Consider the following 13,842-nt stretch of genomic DNA (forward strand, 5'->3'; position numbering starts at 1 on the left):
GCGTGTTGTCCTTGTGTTTGCATCTTCCTTCCCTTTTATCTTTGCCTTTTATTATCTGCTGTGGGTTGTGATTTTAAATTGGCTTAGATTGTTTTCCAATTCTGTTTTATAGCTTTTGTTCATTTTCCGTACACTAGTTGTTTGACATAAAGCTTGAATTGGTTAATTTGTAAATTGGGGGTCTAAACGTTCAAGGGTGTTTTTACACTATTTGAACTTTCAATTGGTATCAGAGCGGGTGCACTTGTTGTGGTTTAATTACCTAAGTGCGATCCTAGACCCCTTTGTTTTGGATGCTGTTATGGAAAATACCATGCTGAATTGTAGTTTAAGTCTTAGTGAAAATGACTCTATGAGTATGTTTGAAGGGTGTCTTAACAATGAACTCGTAGAGTTGTTGAAAACAAAGAAACATGCTAGGATATTTGTTCACATGCTGAAATATTTTGAAAATCAGAATCACATCTTGCACAGTAGCATATCTGAATCTAAATCGTTGATTAAGAAATACAAAAGAAAGAATAGAATGTTATGTGAGATGATTGAGAGTCTGAAAATGAAAGGTCAATCTAACAGAAGCATGAAAACTGATGATAAGATTCTGTTTGAAGGTCAAGAATGTTTGTCTCATGTGAGCTTATTTATGCATACCTCATTAAAGGTATTTAATTCATGCTTGTGGTATCTTGACAGCGGTTGTTCTCGTCATATGACAGGGGATAAGTCACTGTTTAAGACACTCAAAGAAAAGGTTGGTGACTATGTGACTTTTGGTGATGGAAGTCATGATCAAGTTCTCGATAAAGGGACTATCGAGATACCTGGATTACCTCTGTTGAAAGATGTGTTATACATCGAAGGGCTGAAGGCAAATCTTCTGAGCATTACTCAAATATGTGATGAGGATTTCCTGGTACAATTCTCTAAGAAGGGATGCTTAATCATCAATGAAGAAGGGATTCAAGTCTTGGAGGGAAATCAGACTACAGACAACTGCTATGGAGTAGTTCCTACGGCACCCATTTCGTGTAGAAGTGCTCGTGTTGACATGTTGGAACTTTGGCATCACAGATTTGGGCATGCGAATTTCAAACAAGTAGCTAAAGTGTCCAAACTTGAAGCAGTTGAGGGACTTCCTAAGTTTGAAAAGGTGAAGAAGACTATTTGTGGTGCATGTCAAATGGGAAAGCAAACAAAGGCAAGTCATCACAAGGTGAATGTGATTGCTACTTCTCGGTGTTTACAGTTACTTCATGTTGATCTAATGGGGCCTACCAGAGCTGAAAGTCTAGGAGGAAAGAGGTACATTATGGTCATTGTGGATGATTACTCAAGATACACTTGGGTTGAATTTCTTAGAGAAAAATCAGAAGCATGTTAAAGGTTAGAAATTCTGTGCAAGAAACTACAAAACGAGAGAGGGGTCCCTATTGCCAAGATAAGAAGTGACCATGGGAGGGAATTTGAGAATGCAAGATTTGAGTCTTTCTGTGAAAAGAATGGAATCAAAAAGGAATTTTCAGCCCCCAAAACTCCTCAACAAAATGGAGTGGTAGAGAGAAAGAATCGGGAGATTCAGGAAATGGCAAAAGTCATGTTACTTAACAAGCAAATACCTCAAAAGTTTTGGGAAGAAGATGTCAACACCTCGTGTCACATTGGCAATAGAATATTTTTCCGAGTAGGAGCAAAGAAGAGCGCCTATGAGATTTGGAATGGAAAGAAGCCTAGAGTAAAGTATTTCTGAGTGTTTGGAAGCAAGTGTTATATCCTAAATGATCGGGAGAATCTTAGGAAGTTTGATGCGAAAAATGATGAAGGTATTTTTCTTGGGTACTCTACTATGAGTCGGGCTATAGAGTTTTTAACAAGAGAACTAAGACAGTGAAGGAGTTCATCAATGTCAAGATTGATGATGGAGAAGGGTCGAGCACCAAAGAACCCGATGTTGAGGTCGAAGCTCTTGATATAGAAGTTGAAGAATCTACACCAGAAGAAGAATCAACTCCCATGAACCCAAGAATGGAAACAAGATCGATGTCTAGAACATCAAGTCCTCTTACTCCTCCGGAAGTCCATCCTCCCATCTCACGGAGTGATGAAGTCTCCACATCAAAGAAGCCATCTTCAAGAGTGATTAAGAACCATCCGGAAAGCAACATCATAGGGTCTCTAGATGAAGGTCTTCGCCTCAAAAAAGGAAATATCCTTTTGGCCAATCATGTAACATATCATTGCTACCTTGCTCAATTTGAGCCAAAAAGGGTAGAAGAGGCTCTTCAAGATGAGAATTGGGTTGAGCCAATGCATGAAGAGCTGAATTAGTTTATGAGGAATGATGTGTGGGAACTTGCTCCAAGGCCTAAAAATGTTCATGTCATAGGCACGAAATGGATATTCAAAAACAAAACCGATGAAGATGGAGAGATAATACAGAATAAATCTCGGTTAGTAGCTCAAGGATATACTCAAGTAGAAGGAGTAGACTTTGATGAATCCTTCGCTCTTGTGGCAAGACTTGAGTCTATTCGAATTCTCATGCCCATTGCATGAACTATGAACTTCAAACTCTATCAAATGGATGTAAAATGTGCATTTCTAAATGGATACCTGAATGAAGAAGTGTTTGTTGAGCAACCAAAAGAATTTGAGGATCCTCACTTTCCTGATCATGTGTTGAGATTGAAGAAAGCCCTTTATGGCTTAAAACAAGCACCTAGAGCTTGGTATGATCGGCTTACACATTACCTCCTAGATAGAGGCTTCCAAAGGGGATATGCTGACCGGACTTTGTTTGTCAAGAATGATGAAGATTGTCTCCTTGTGGCACAAGTTTATGTTGATGACATAGTGTTTGGGGCTACCATTGAAGATTGAGCTATTGAATTCTCTGAGGAGATGAAGAAAGAATTTGAGATAAGTATGGTGGGGGAACTCACATTTTTCTTGGGCCTTCAAGTCAAACAACAGAAGGAAGGTATATTCGTTTCACAAGAGAAGTATGCTAGAAACATTGTCAAGAAGTTTGGACTAGACTCCAAAAAACATGCCTCCACTCCCATGAGCTCATCTACTAAACTAAATGTTGATTCTTCTGGAGTGGAAGTAAGTCCTACCTTATATAGGAGTATCATTGGGAGTTTACTCTATCTTACAACTAGTAGACCGGACATTGCATTCTGTGTTGGTGTTTGTGCTAGATATCAAGCTAATCCAAAGGAATCACACCTGACTACGGTTAAGCGAATTATTCGATATATTAATGGAACTTCAGACTATGGTTTGTGGTATTCAAAAGACTCAAATGCATGTCTTGCCAGGTATTCAGATGCCGACTGGGCTGGTGGTGTGGACGATCGGAAGAGTACTTCAGGAGACTGCTTCTACCTTGGTAAAAATCTTTTCTTGTGGATGAGCAAGAAAAAAAATTCTGTTTCTCTCTCTACTGTTGAAGCAGAATACATCGCTGCTGGAATTTACTGTACCCAGCTTCTTTGGATGAAGAAATTACTTCATGATTATGGAATTCCTCAAGAGACGATGTGTGTCTTCTGTGACAACACCAGTGCCATCAATCTTTCCAAGAATTCTGTCCAGCATTCAAAATCTAAACACATAGAGATACGTTACCATTTCATTCGAGATCTGGTAGAGGAAAGAGTTATGTGTCTTGAATTCATACACACCGACAATCAAAAGGCGGACATCTTCACCAAGCCTCTCGATGGTCCACGGTTTGAATCCCTCCATAAGACCATTGGTATTGGTGCAATTCCTTGAATCTCTTGTGTGATGTGTGCTTCACATATTTATTATGTGTTAGTTTTGTTTGTGTTGGGGCAAACACTACTTTGTTGGCTTTTTGTATAGCATGATTCTGTTGGATGTTAACTACTTTGTTTGCTTTTGTTGTTTTTACAATGTTGTCTTTGATCAATCTTTTTCTTCTTATGTGTCAAAAATCCAAAAACCACATAAAAAATAGAAAATCAAAAAGTTTGATTGACATTGTTCAGTTTTGTCTCAAAACTTGTTTTGCCTTGTACCTTTGTGCTAATGGCTTTGTGCATTTTCAAGCGTAGCTTGTTTCTTTGCACTCTTATCATTGTGGAAGAAATCTTGAAATCTATGTGACTGTTGTAAATAGATCTTAAAACTTTTCATGAATGATTAGTGAATGGTTATGTTGATCAGTGAATGGTTATGTTGATCTTGAGACTTGCATAGACTTGTGCCTATATATCTTCCTACTCTTTATTTTATTTTATTTTTTTGCTAAAAAGAGCTCACCAAATGTAAATCTCCAAATGAAAAGAGATATTGAGTTGCAAAAGCCTGTCGCACATACTAGTATTTGACTAGGAAAAAGGGAAAGCGACCAAAAATTTATGTGAATGTTTATTCAAAAAGCCAAAGGCTATCTCATCAAGGTGAAATATCAATATCACTCTCACAATGAGAGGTGATTGTCTTAAAAGGACCAAAAAGATCAAATGATATGATTGAATATGGAGTCAAATGTAAAGCTCCAAGTTATGTTATCAAGTTTTTGTGGGAGGTCATATATGCATACTTCTATAATTGAGATAGGTCACATGATCTATTGCTAATTGTGTATGCCTTGGTTGAATTGATCATTGAAGCTTCACATTAGACTAAGGACTATCTCATTGTTGATATCCACACACAACACACAAGTTTATGTTCAATAAATGCCATACTCATTTGTGTGATTGTACTTGATGAAATGTGTTTTCACATGCTCAATCTTTGTTGATTCAAGCACAAAAAGATTTTTGAGTGTTTTAGGTGTTTTTGGAAAGTATTTTGTTCTTCAAAAATCTGAAAATTTCAAAAAAACATTTTTGCCCTGTTTTGGCGACTCAGTCGCGAGTAAGTCAAGTCGCATGCCACAGTCGCGAGCTCGCGGGTCAATTTTGGCAACTTGTCCAGTCGCGAGGGGTACACAGAGATTTTCGCGGCTCAGCTCGAGGCTCCCTCGTGAGTAAGACTTCCAGTCACGAAAAACACTTAGCAAAATTTTTCAAATTTTCGATTTGAAGTGTTTTGGCAGGTAATTTTGGCGACTTACCTCAGTCGCAAAAATTGCGTGTTTTGCAAAATGAGCCCGTTTTCAACTCTTTTCTCAAAAAGGGGTTCTCATTTGCTTGTCTTGCACTCTGTGTCTATTCACTTTATGGTCTTACTTTCACTAATTCAACATCACTGTGGTAATCTTCAAATTCTTTCACCAATTTGTTACCATTCAATCTATCTTCAAGGAAAGGTATGGGTTTTGTCCTCTACTCTTTGTTTTTCTCAGTTATTGCCTTTTCATCATGGTTTTTGTGTTCTATTTGGTATTCATATATCTCTTACCCGTGTTTGGTTACATGAGTGTCTAATGTTCTCATTTTTGTGTGGTTTTAATCTGATCCACTCTATTTTGTAGCTACATTTGGGTCATTATTGCCCCTCATTGTTATTTTCTGGTCATTTCCATCTAGCTCTTAGGGTTTTCTTCATTATCCCTAATTTGACACTAACCCACTGCTAATAATGTCTGTTGGATTGTGTTCGTTCTTTTCCTCTATTACATGATACAGACTAGAAATGTCTCCATTCAAGAAAGCAGCTGTGAAAGGAGGTAGTTCCAAAGGAAAGGAACCTGTCATTGATGTCGATGACTACTCACCTCAAACAAAAGGGACTCGTTCTTCATCAAAAGGGTTCGATCCCAACAAGTTCAGATCCTAAGCGGCCTTTCAGTCTCATGAGAATTATTTCTGAAATGCTACACCATTACTAGAAAGACCTTTTGACAATCATCACTTCATGACACTGACATTCCAAAATGGTTTGCTCACAAGGATTGGAATTACCTTCTCTCTAATCTGGATGACACTTATGAGAATTTGGTAAAGGAATTTTATGCCAACTTGATTATGGAAGAAGAAGAACTTAAGTGATGGGTTAGGAAAAAGAGTTTTTCAGTCTCTCCTACATATTTGGCAGAGATCCTTCACATCAACCGACCAATGCTTCGACACTCACCGGTTTATGATGATCTTTGTCCTGATAAGGAATTCCTTAAGGAGGGTCTTGGACAAGACTTGGAATTCTCATCCAAAGGAAACTCCGTTAGTGTTTCCTCTCTTCCTCCAAAACTGAGAGTGCTTACAATTGTGATGTTTCACAATTTGTACCCCCTATCAAGCACTGGGTATATGAACCTCGGACGTGCCTTGTTTCTTTATGACCTAATCTCTGATGTAGAAATTGACATCTGTGCTCATATCTTTCATGTTCTACGCAAAACGGTTCTACGAATTGAGTCCCGAATATGTGTTCCTTTCTACTGTCTCATTTCAAGGATCTCGAAGCTCAAAGGAATTTATCCAACGACAGATGAATCTCCTTGCTCAAAACTGAGTCTAATCAACATGCGTACATTCAACGCAAGCATTGGTCATAGTCGGAAGAGAGCCAAACCGGAAACTTCCACATCTCACAGTGGTTCGCATTTCAGTACCCTCTCCCTTGACGAAGAACTTGATCACATTGTATCCTTTGTACACGAGTTGAATACCAAGATGTCCGGACTCACATCTACTCTACACCATCACAGCACTCGATGGGATATGAAGTTTACCTCGCTCCAAACTCAATTGGATCAGATTCAGAGGAAGCTAGAAGAGAATGTGTAGCTATTCCATGACAAAAAGGGGGAGATGATGTCATAAGCGATGAAAGGGGGAGTGATAGCTTGATCAGAGGGGGAGGATATTACCTAAGGGGGAGTGTTTCTGTAAGCAGTTTCAATTCTTTACTTTAAGTTGTTTATTTTTTTTATTTTTTTTTTCAGTTTAAGTTGTTATATTGTATTTTGTACCCATGTTGCTTTTGTAAGCTTTTAGGGTTTATGTTCTTTTCTTGTAGGCTTTATGGTTTGTACCATGCTCTATGCAGCCTCTATGTTTTTGTTAAATCAGTACTTCTATCCAAATGTCATGCATTTTCTGGTTAAGTACTGTCACTCTTGTGCCCTTGTAGGATTGTTCCTAGATGCATATACTTAGTGTATTATGCATTGGTTGAGTGTTGGGCATACAAGTAACTTGCATTGTTCTTGTTTGCTTGTATGTTCAAGTGTTCATTCCAAGTGTAAATGAGCATTGTGATCACTACCTTGTAGTGATTACTTGTTTGATCAAGCCATGGTTTGTTTCTTAACTTCATCCTTGCTTGATCACCTTATGCCTATTTCATATGCATTTCATGTTTTCTGCATACAATGATCATGGTGTATTGTTGTGTTTCAGAAGTTTCATGTTCATATGATTTAAGTGCCTCACAGTTTCTAGAATTAGGTGTGAGTGATTTTTGCTCAACTGTTCCCAACTCACATGTTAAGTCTAGAGTCTGTTTTAGGGTTTTGTCACAGAATAGCCAAAGGGGGAGATTGTAAGGTTGAATTTAATCAACCATCTTGTTGGCTTTATTTCGTGCCAAATTTGTTTGTAATTCAGCAATTAGTAACCCTGTATTTAGGTGGGTTTGTTGTAAGGGTAGTGAGTGAGATAGAGTGATTGAATGCTAAGAGTGTGCAAGAAAATAGTCTTGCGGCTGGATCTCGCAGGTGACTCGCGGCTACAAGCCGCCAGAAGCAGCACACGTGCCAAGCATGCCAAAAGTTGAAGTGTCATGCTAGCTGGAGCACTACAGGACAAAATAGGACAACTGGCCGTTCTGTTATCGCGCGGCTGGATCTCGCGACTCAGTCAAGCCGTGAGGTCAAGCCGCGAGCCACCCCCATTTTGAAAAACCTGACGTTTCACATTCTTTTCTCACCCCAGTATAAATACCCCTTATACCCACAAAAGAATGAGAGCTTCCAGAGAGAATTTTGAGAGAGAAACCCTAGAGTAAAATAAGATTGATTCATCTACAATCTTTACATAAGAGTCTCTTTAAATTCCTCAACTCTCTTCCTCTCCATTGTTAAACCCTTGAAAGGCATTTTACCAAAACTTTTTCTCACCATATCCATTACTATAAGAGGGCTGTTTGGTGTTCTGGGAAGCAGTTAGGAAGGAACCAATTTACATTGGTTAATGCTATGGTCAAGTAGCGGAATCTAGGAAGCTAGAAAAGAAATAGGTTTGGCGCAACCTTGTTGGAGCAAGAAGCTTGGAGGGCTTAGGTGCACTGGGTAGATTAGGCTTGGAGGGTCTATTGTTGTCCATGTATCCCAACTACATTTTCTAGTGGATTGTTTACCGCTTTGAGGGTGGCGGAGAGGTTTTACGCCGAGGGCTTCGGTTTCCTCTTCGATAACACATCGCGTGTTGTCCTTGTGTTTGCATCTTCCTTCCCTTTTATCTTTGCCTTTTATTATCTGCTATGGGTTGTGATTTTAAATTGGCTTAGATTGTTTTCCAATTTTGTTTTATAGCTTTTGTTCATTTTCCACACACTAGTTGTTTGACATAAAACTTGAATTGATTAATTTGTAAATTGGGGTTTTAAACGTTCAAGGGTGTTTTTACACTATTTGAACTTTCACATTGAATGCTATATTTTGTAGTGTTTCTCCAAATGAGTTCCAAAGGATTTCTCACATAACAGTAGCCAAGGAAGCTTGGGTGATATTGGAGACCACCTATGATGGAACAAAGAAAGTTAAAGACACAAAGCTTTAGATGTTAACCACTAAATTCAAAGAGCTTAAGATGGGAGATGATGAGTCCTTTGATTCATTCTATGGAAAGCTCAACGAAATTATGATTGCGAAGCTCAATCTTGGTGAGAAGATTGAGGATGCTAAGGTGGTGAGAAAAATTTTGAGGTCCCTACTGAAAAGCTTTCGAGCGAAAGTTATAGCTATAGAAGAGAGTAAAGACTTGGATGAGATCAAAATCCAAGAGCTAATCGGATCTCTTCAAACATATGAGCAAGGACTGCCTTCTCATTAATCGAGCAAATCCCTTGCTCTTGAAACCATCACCGAGAGAATGGACAACCCCTCCGAAGAGGATGATGTGGAGAAGGAAGTAGTTTTCCTCACAAAGAACTTCCGAAAATTTCTAAAGATGAACAATAGTGGGAAGCCTTTCAATAGAGGAAAGTTTTTATCTCCCAAGGGTGATAGGAAGGAATTTAGGAAGAAAGATGGGAAGGACTCTCAATCCTCTCAAGGAATCACGTGCTTTGAGAGCAATGGACATGGTCATGCCAAGAGAGAATGTCCTAATTATTTGAGAATGAAGGGCAGGGTATATGCCACAACTCTTAGTGATTCGAAGTCTTCCAACTCAGATTCGGAGGGCAGCTGTGATGAAGAAGGGAACTACTTAGCATTTACAACTATTGCTTATGTTGAATCTTCAGAGGATTTGAACTTGCTTGTGCAAGAACTTAGGGATCATAGTGATAAAGAATCAATGGGAGTTGTCGAAGAATCTGATGCTGAAGAAGATGAAAACGCAACCGGCCTCCAAGAGAACTACAACTTAATCCTTGAGAAGTCAGGAGAGTATACAAGGATAGCCAAGATAGCCATAAAGAAGATGAAAAAGGTAAAGGAGGACTATAAAAGTCTTCTAGCACGGTATAAAGAGGCCAAGTGTGAGATAGAAACGATGAATGGTGAGCTGACTGAAGCTTATTCAAAAATCAGATTTCTTGAGCTAGAGGTAATGCAAGCAAATGCCAAGACAGAGAGAGTATCCACGAAGAAGCTAGATGATGTTATTTCATTTCAAAAACATTTCTCAGACAAGTCTATTTTGATCATGGCAAACCATGATCAAAATAGGTTTAGTCTTGTTTTAGACTGGCTCAAAGTATAGGCCTTTTATGTAAAGTTGGAATCGAGTTACTGTAGAATTGAGTGTGCAATTCTATCTGGCTCAATCGATCGAGAATTAGACTCAATCGGTCGAAAGTCATGCAAATTGTTTTTTCTGCAGAATTTCCAACTCAGCCCTAAACCCATATAACGTGTAGGGTTTTATGTTTTGCCCTAGGTATAAAAGGGAAACCCTAGCCACATTTTTTAGGTTGTTCCTTATGTTGTGTATGTGAATCTCTTGTGAGATCTAGAGGTGTTTGTCTTCATATACACTTAGAGTTATCAAGATTCAAGATTATGTCAAGAACTTGGTGATCATTTAGTTGTTGCATTCAAGAAGCTTAAAGATACACAAGCTGGTGTGCTTGTACTTGCTAGGAATCCAAGAAAGAAGTAGTCCGGGGACTTGGAGATATCATGGGGTCGTGGTAGTAAGTTTCCTACTCTAGGTAGGAATAGGATGTTAGTGGTCTTAGTCGCTATTGTGTAAACTTCAATTCTTTCATAGTGGATTCAGGTTTACCTTGAGGATAGCTAGGTTAAATCCTCCCCAGGTTTTTACTAGTTTGGTTTCCTGGGTCATCATATCTTTGTGTTCTTTATTTTCTGCACTTTACATTGATATGATATATTTTTGTTAACCTAGATATGATAATTTGACTAAGTAATCACTTGACTAAATAACTAGGTTAATCTGGTTGTGTTTTAAGGGGTCTAAAAACAAACACTATTTCAACTTTGAAGGATGATCAATCAATGATTGGGAATGTGATCGGGGATATTCAACACTTGCTTAGAAATTTACAATGGGTAAGGATTGATTGTATTAGGAGAAGGGGGAATCGGGTGGCTCATGTATTAGCTCAATTTGCTAGGAACATTATTGAGGATATGTATTGGATGGAAGATGTTCCTCCAATAGCTAGGGAAGCTTTGTACCAAGATGCTAATTTTTCTGATTAATTGAATGACATGCTTCTATTTCCCAAAAAATAAAAAAAATACACATTTTGGTATTACTGATTATCAAGAAAACTATATATATTAGCATTACGAAAAGAGCACGCACATACATACACACAAATATATGTAGTTTTACCACTTCCTATTCTTGAAATGAAAATTCAGCTCAAATTTAATTTTTGTTGTTGCAATATTTTTGTTATATTTATAACATTACTCTATTAAAGAGAAAATTACTCTATTAAAAATAATTTTTCTTAATGCTTTAATTTATATTATGTCATTTACTCTATTAACAATTTAACTAAACTCAAATTTTTTTGTTGCATTTTTATTGTGTTAACAACATTATTTTTGTTTTTACTAATTTATTGGTTTTTGTAACCGTGTTTGTTCTTATTAGTCTTTATAATTGTCCAATTTCTTTTAACTATTTTATTCAATAGCTAGCCATAAGATTTTGCTTTGCTATCAGTTTTCTTTGGAGGACACAAGAGTCTACCAACTACAATGGCTGTTAGGATTAGGAGGATTGATGTGCACAATCTCAGCATCTTCTTTGTTTTTGTAAAGTTGTGATTTACAACTAATTTGTGTTGGCTTTAATTCTGTGCCAAATTTGATTGTAATTTTGTTCAATCTTTTATACCCAGTATTTTATGTGAGATTTCATTGTAAGGGTTGTGTATGAGAGAGAGTGTGAAGACTCAAGACTCATTAAAGATCAAAGGAGTTTTCGTGGGTAGCTCACGAGAAGCCTTCCTGCAAAGTGAAGCATGTGCTCAGCACATGATTGGAATGCAAAGAGTCATGACAGATGGTGACAGCTGGTTTTAGTGAGTGTCTCACGGGTACGGCCTTCCCGTTAGATACCTACAAAACATTCTATTTTGCCAATTTTTCATATCTAATACACCAAGTCTCTATCCACACTATATATACCCACATTATCCACATATTAAGAGGAATGCTTTTCAGAGAGAAAACCCTAGCCATTACCCTTGAGAGTGAGAGATTGTCATACCCACAATCTTCTACACTATCCATTGTGGTTTTCCTCAACTCCTACCTCTCCATATCCAAATCCTTGAGAGGTTGATAGCCCAAACACTTACCACACCCATCTTGAGGATAAAATGAAGTTTTGGTGCTGCTAGGAAGCATTCGAAGAAGCCATTTGTTTGGGGGGTGCAATCAGGCTGAATTGTGTGATCCGGAGAGCTAGAGAAGACAAGGCTTCGTTAAGTCAGTTGGTAGCAGGAGCTTGGAGGGCTCGAGTATATGGGGTAAACTAGGCTTGGAGGGTCTTTTGTTGGATCGATTTACTGCTTGGAGGGCTCGAGTTCTTCGGTTTCCTCTTCAATAACACATCGGCGTGTTATCTTATGTTTGCATTCTTCTTTCCTACTCTTTTAGCTTTCATTTTACTACTGTGATTTGGTGAATATGGCTTAGAGTAGTTGTATTGCTTGTCTGCTCACAATTACTTTATTCTGCATTTAGTTTAATTTAGAGTAAAATCAACCAAGTCGTAATTTTAATTTGGGGGTCTAAACAGCTCTTGTGTTTTCACACAATTTCGAGCTTTCAATCTTGTTAAGTTTGTGTAATCTTAGATGTCTCTTTTATCAAGTTATTGGGATTGAAACAACTCCATTAAAGTTTAATTAACATTGCATAATTTGCTTATTTATTGAGCTAATTAATTTGTGCTTTCAGCCTACACAATTTTTTTCCACATATTGCTAATGGTGTGAGTTGAATTTAGTGCTCTTAGCCTATATTTTTAAATTTTTTCTATGACTGGTTTTGTGAGCTCAAGTGTGAACTCCTAGCCTTGGTCTTTTTTTTTTTTTTGGTAATTGATGGTTGGTTTTGTGAATCTTAGATATGTATTCCTAACCACAACTATTTTGTTAAGGACAAAACTTAAGTACAGTACCTTAGGTACTGATCCTTAATCCTCTTAAGATTCAGCCATGTGACTATTTAACTAAAAAATACACTTTTATTTCATGAGCAAAAATCCACATGGTAGAATCTTAAAAGGAAAACCTAAGGAACAATACCTAAGTACTATACTTAAGTCTTACATTTTTTTATGGTTTGTGTGAAATTTTGTAGAAATACCACTTATATAGTTAAATGCCCAATAGAGAAGCATAACACAACTGTGAAATGAACCCTATTTTTTTATGGTTTGGGGTGAAATTTTGTAGAAATACCACTTATATAGTTAAATGCCCAATGGAGAAGCATAACACAACTGTGAAATGAACCCTTAGCCCCTAGTGTCATGAGTAAAATAGAAGTTTTTTTTTTTTTTTTTTTTTTTGAAATATTTAAATTCCAAAAGTTGTTTTACCTAACAAGGAATAGCTATTGTTTTCAACTTAAAAAAAAAAAAAAAAAAAAAAAAAAAAAAAAAAAAAAAAAAAGAAGAAAAAAAAAAGGAGGAATATTTATTATAAATTTACAACTGTTTTACATAGTAATAGGTTAATTATTTCTTGTAACAAAATTTGTCAATTATTTTATAACAAATTAATCCATTTGAAAGAGGGAAACAAAGGTTGATTTTAAGTTTAGTGAATAAAATATTCTTGAGTAAGATCTTATTAAGAAAATAATTTTTTTTTTACAGATTAAAAATTAGCTAATTAAACTATTGATGAATCATGTATCTAAATGCTAAACTCCTAAACTAGCTTGTTTCATTTGTTTGTAATTAGGTTGGTTCAATCCATATTAGATTTATTGTGAGGCCCATAAAGTTGGGATCCATAGCCTATATGATTAATACATAAAAGAAAGAGGAGAATTCCGCCCATAACGATTGGAACCATTTTTTAAATGGCACTTGATATCTAGGAAGTAAAGTACAGTCCAAAACAATGTATATACTGTTTTAAAGAGTTGGTTTTTAAAAAATAGCGTTTTTATTACATGCATTTTGAAAATACCATTTTTAAAAACCACAGATAAGCATTTGGTAAAAATATGAAAATGTGTGTTTTCTATTTTTA

The sequence above is a fragment of the Quercus robur genome, chromosome 9 (assembly GCF_932294415.1).
Source record: "Quercus robur chromosome 9, dhQueRobu3.1, whole genome shotgun sequence".
Lineage (NCBI taxonomy): Eukaryota > Viridiplantae > Streptophyta > Magnoliopsida > Fagales > Fagaceae > Quercus > Quercus robur.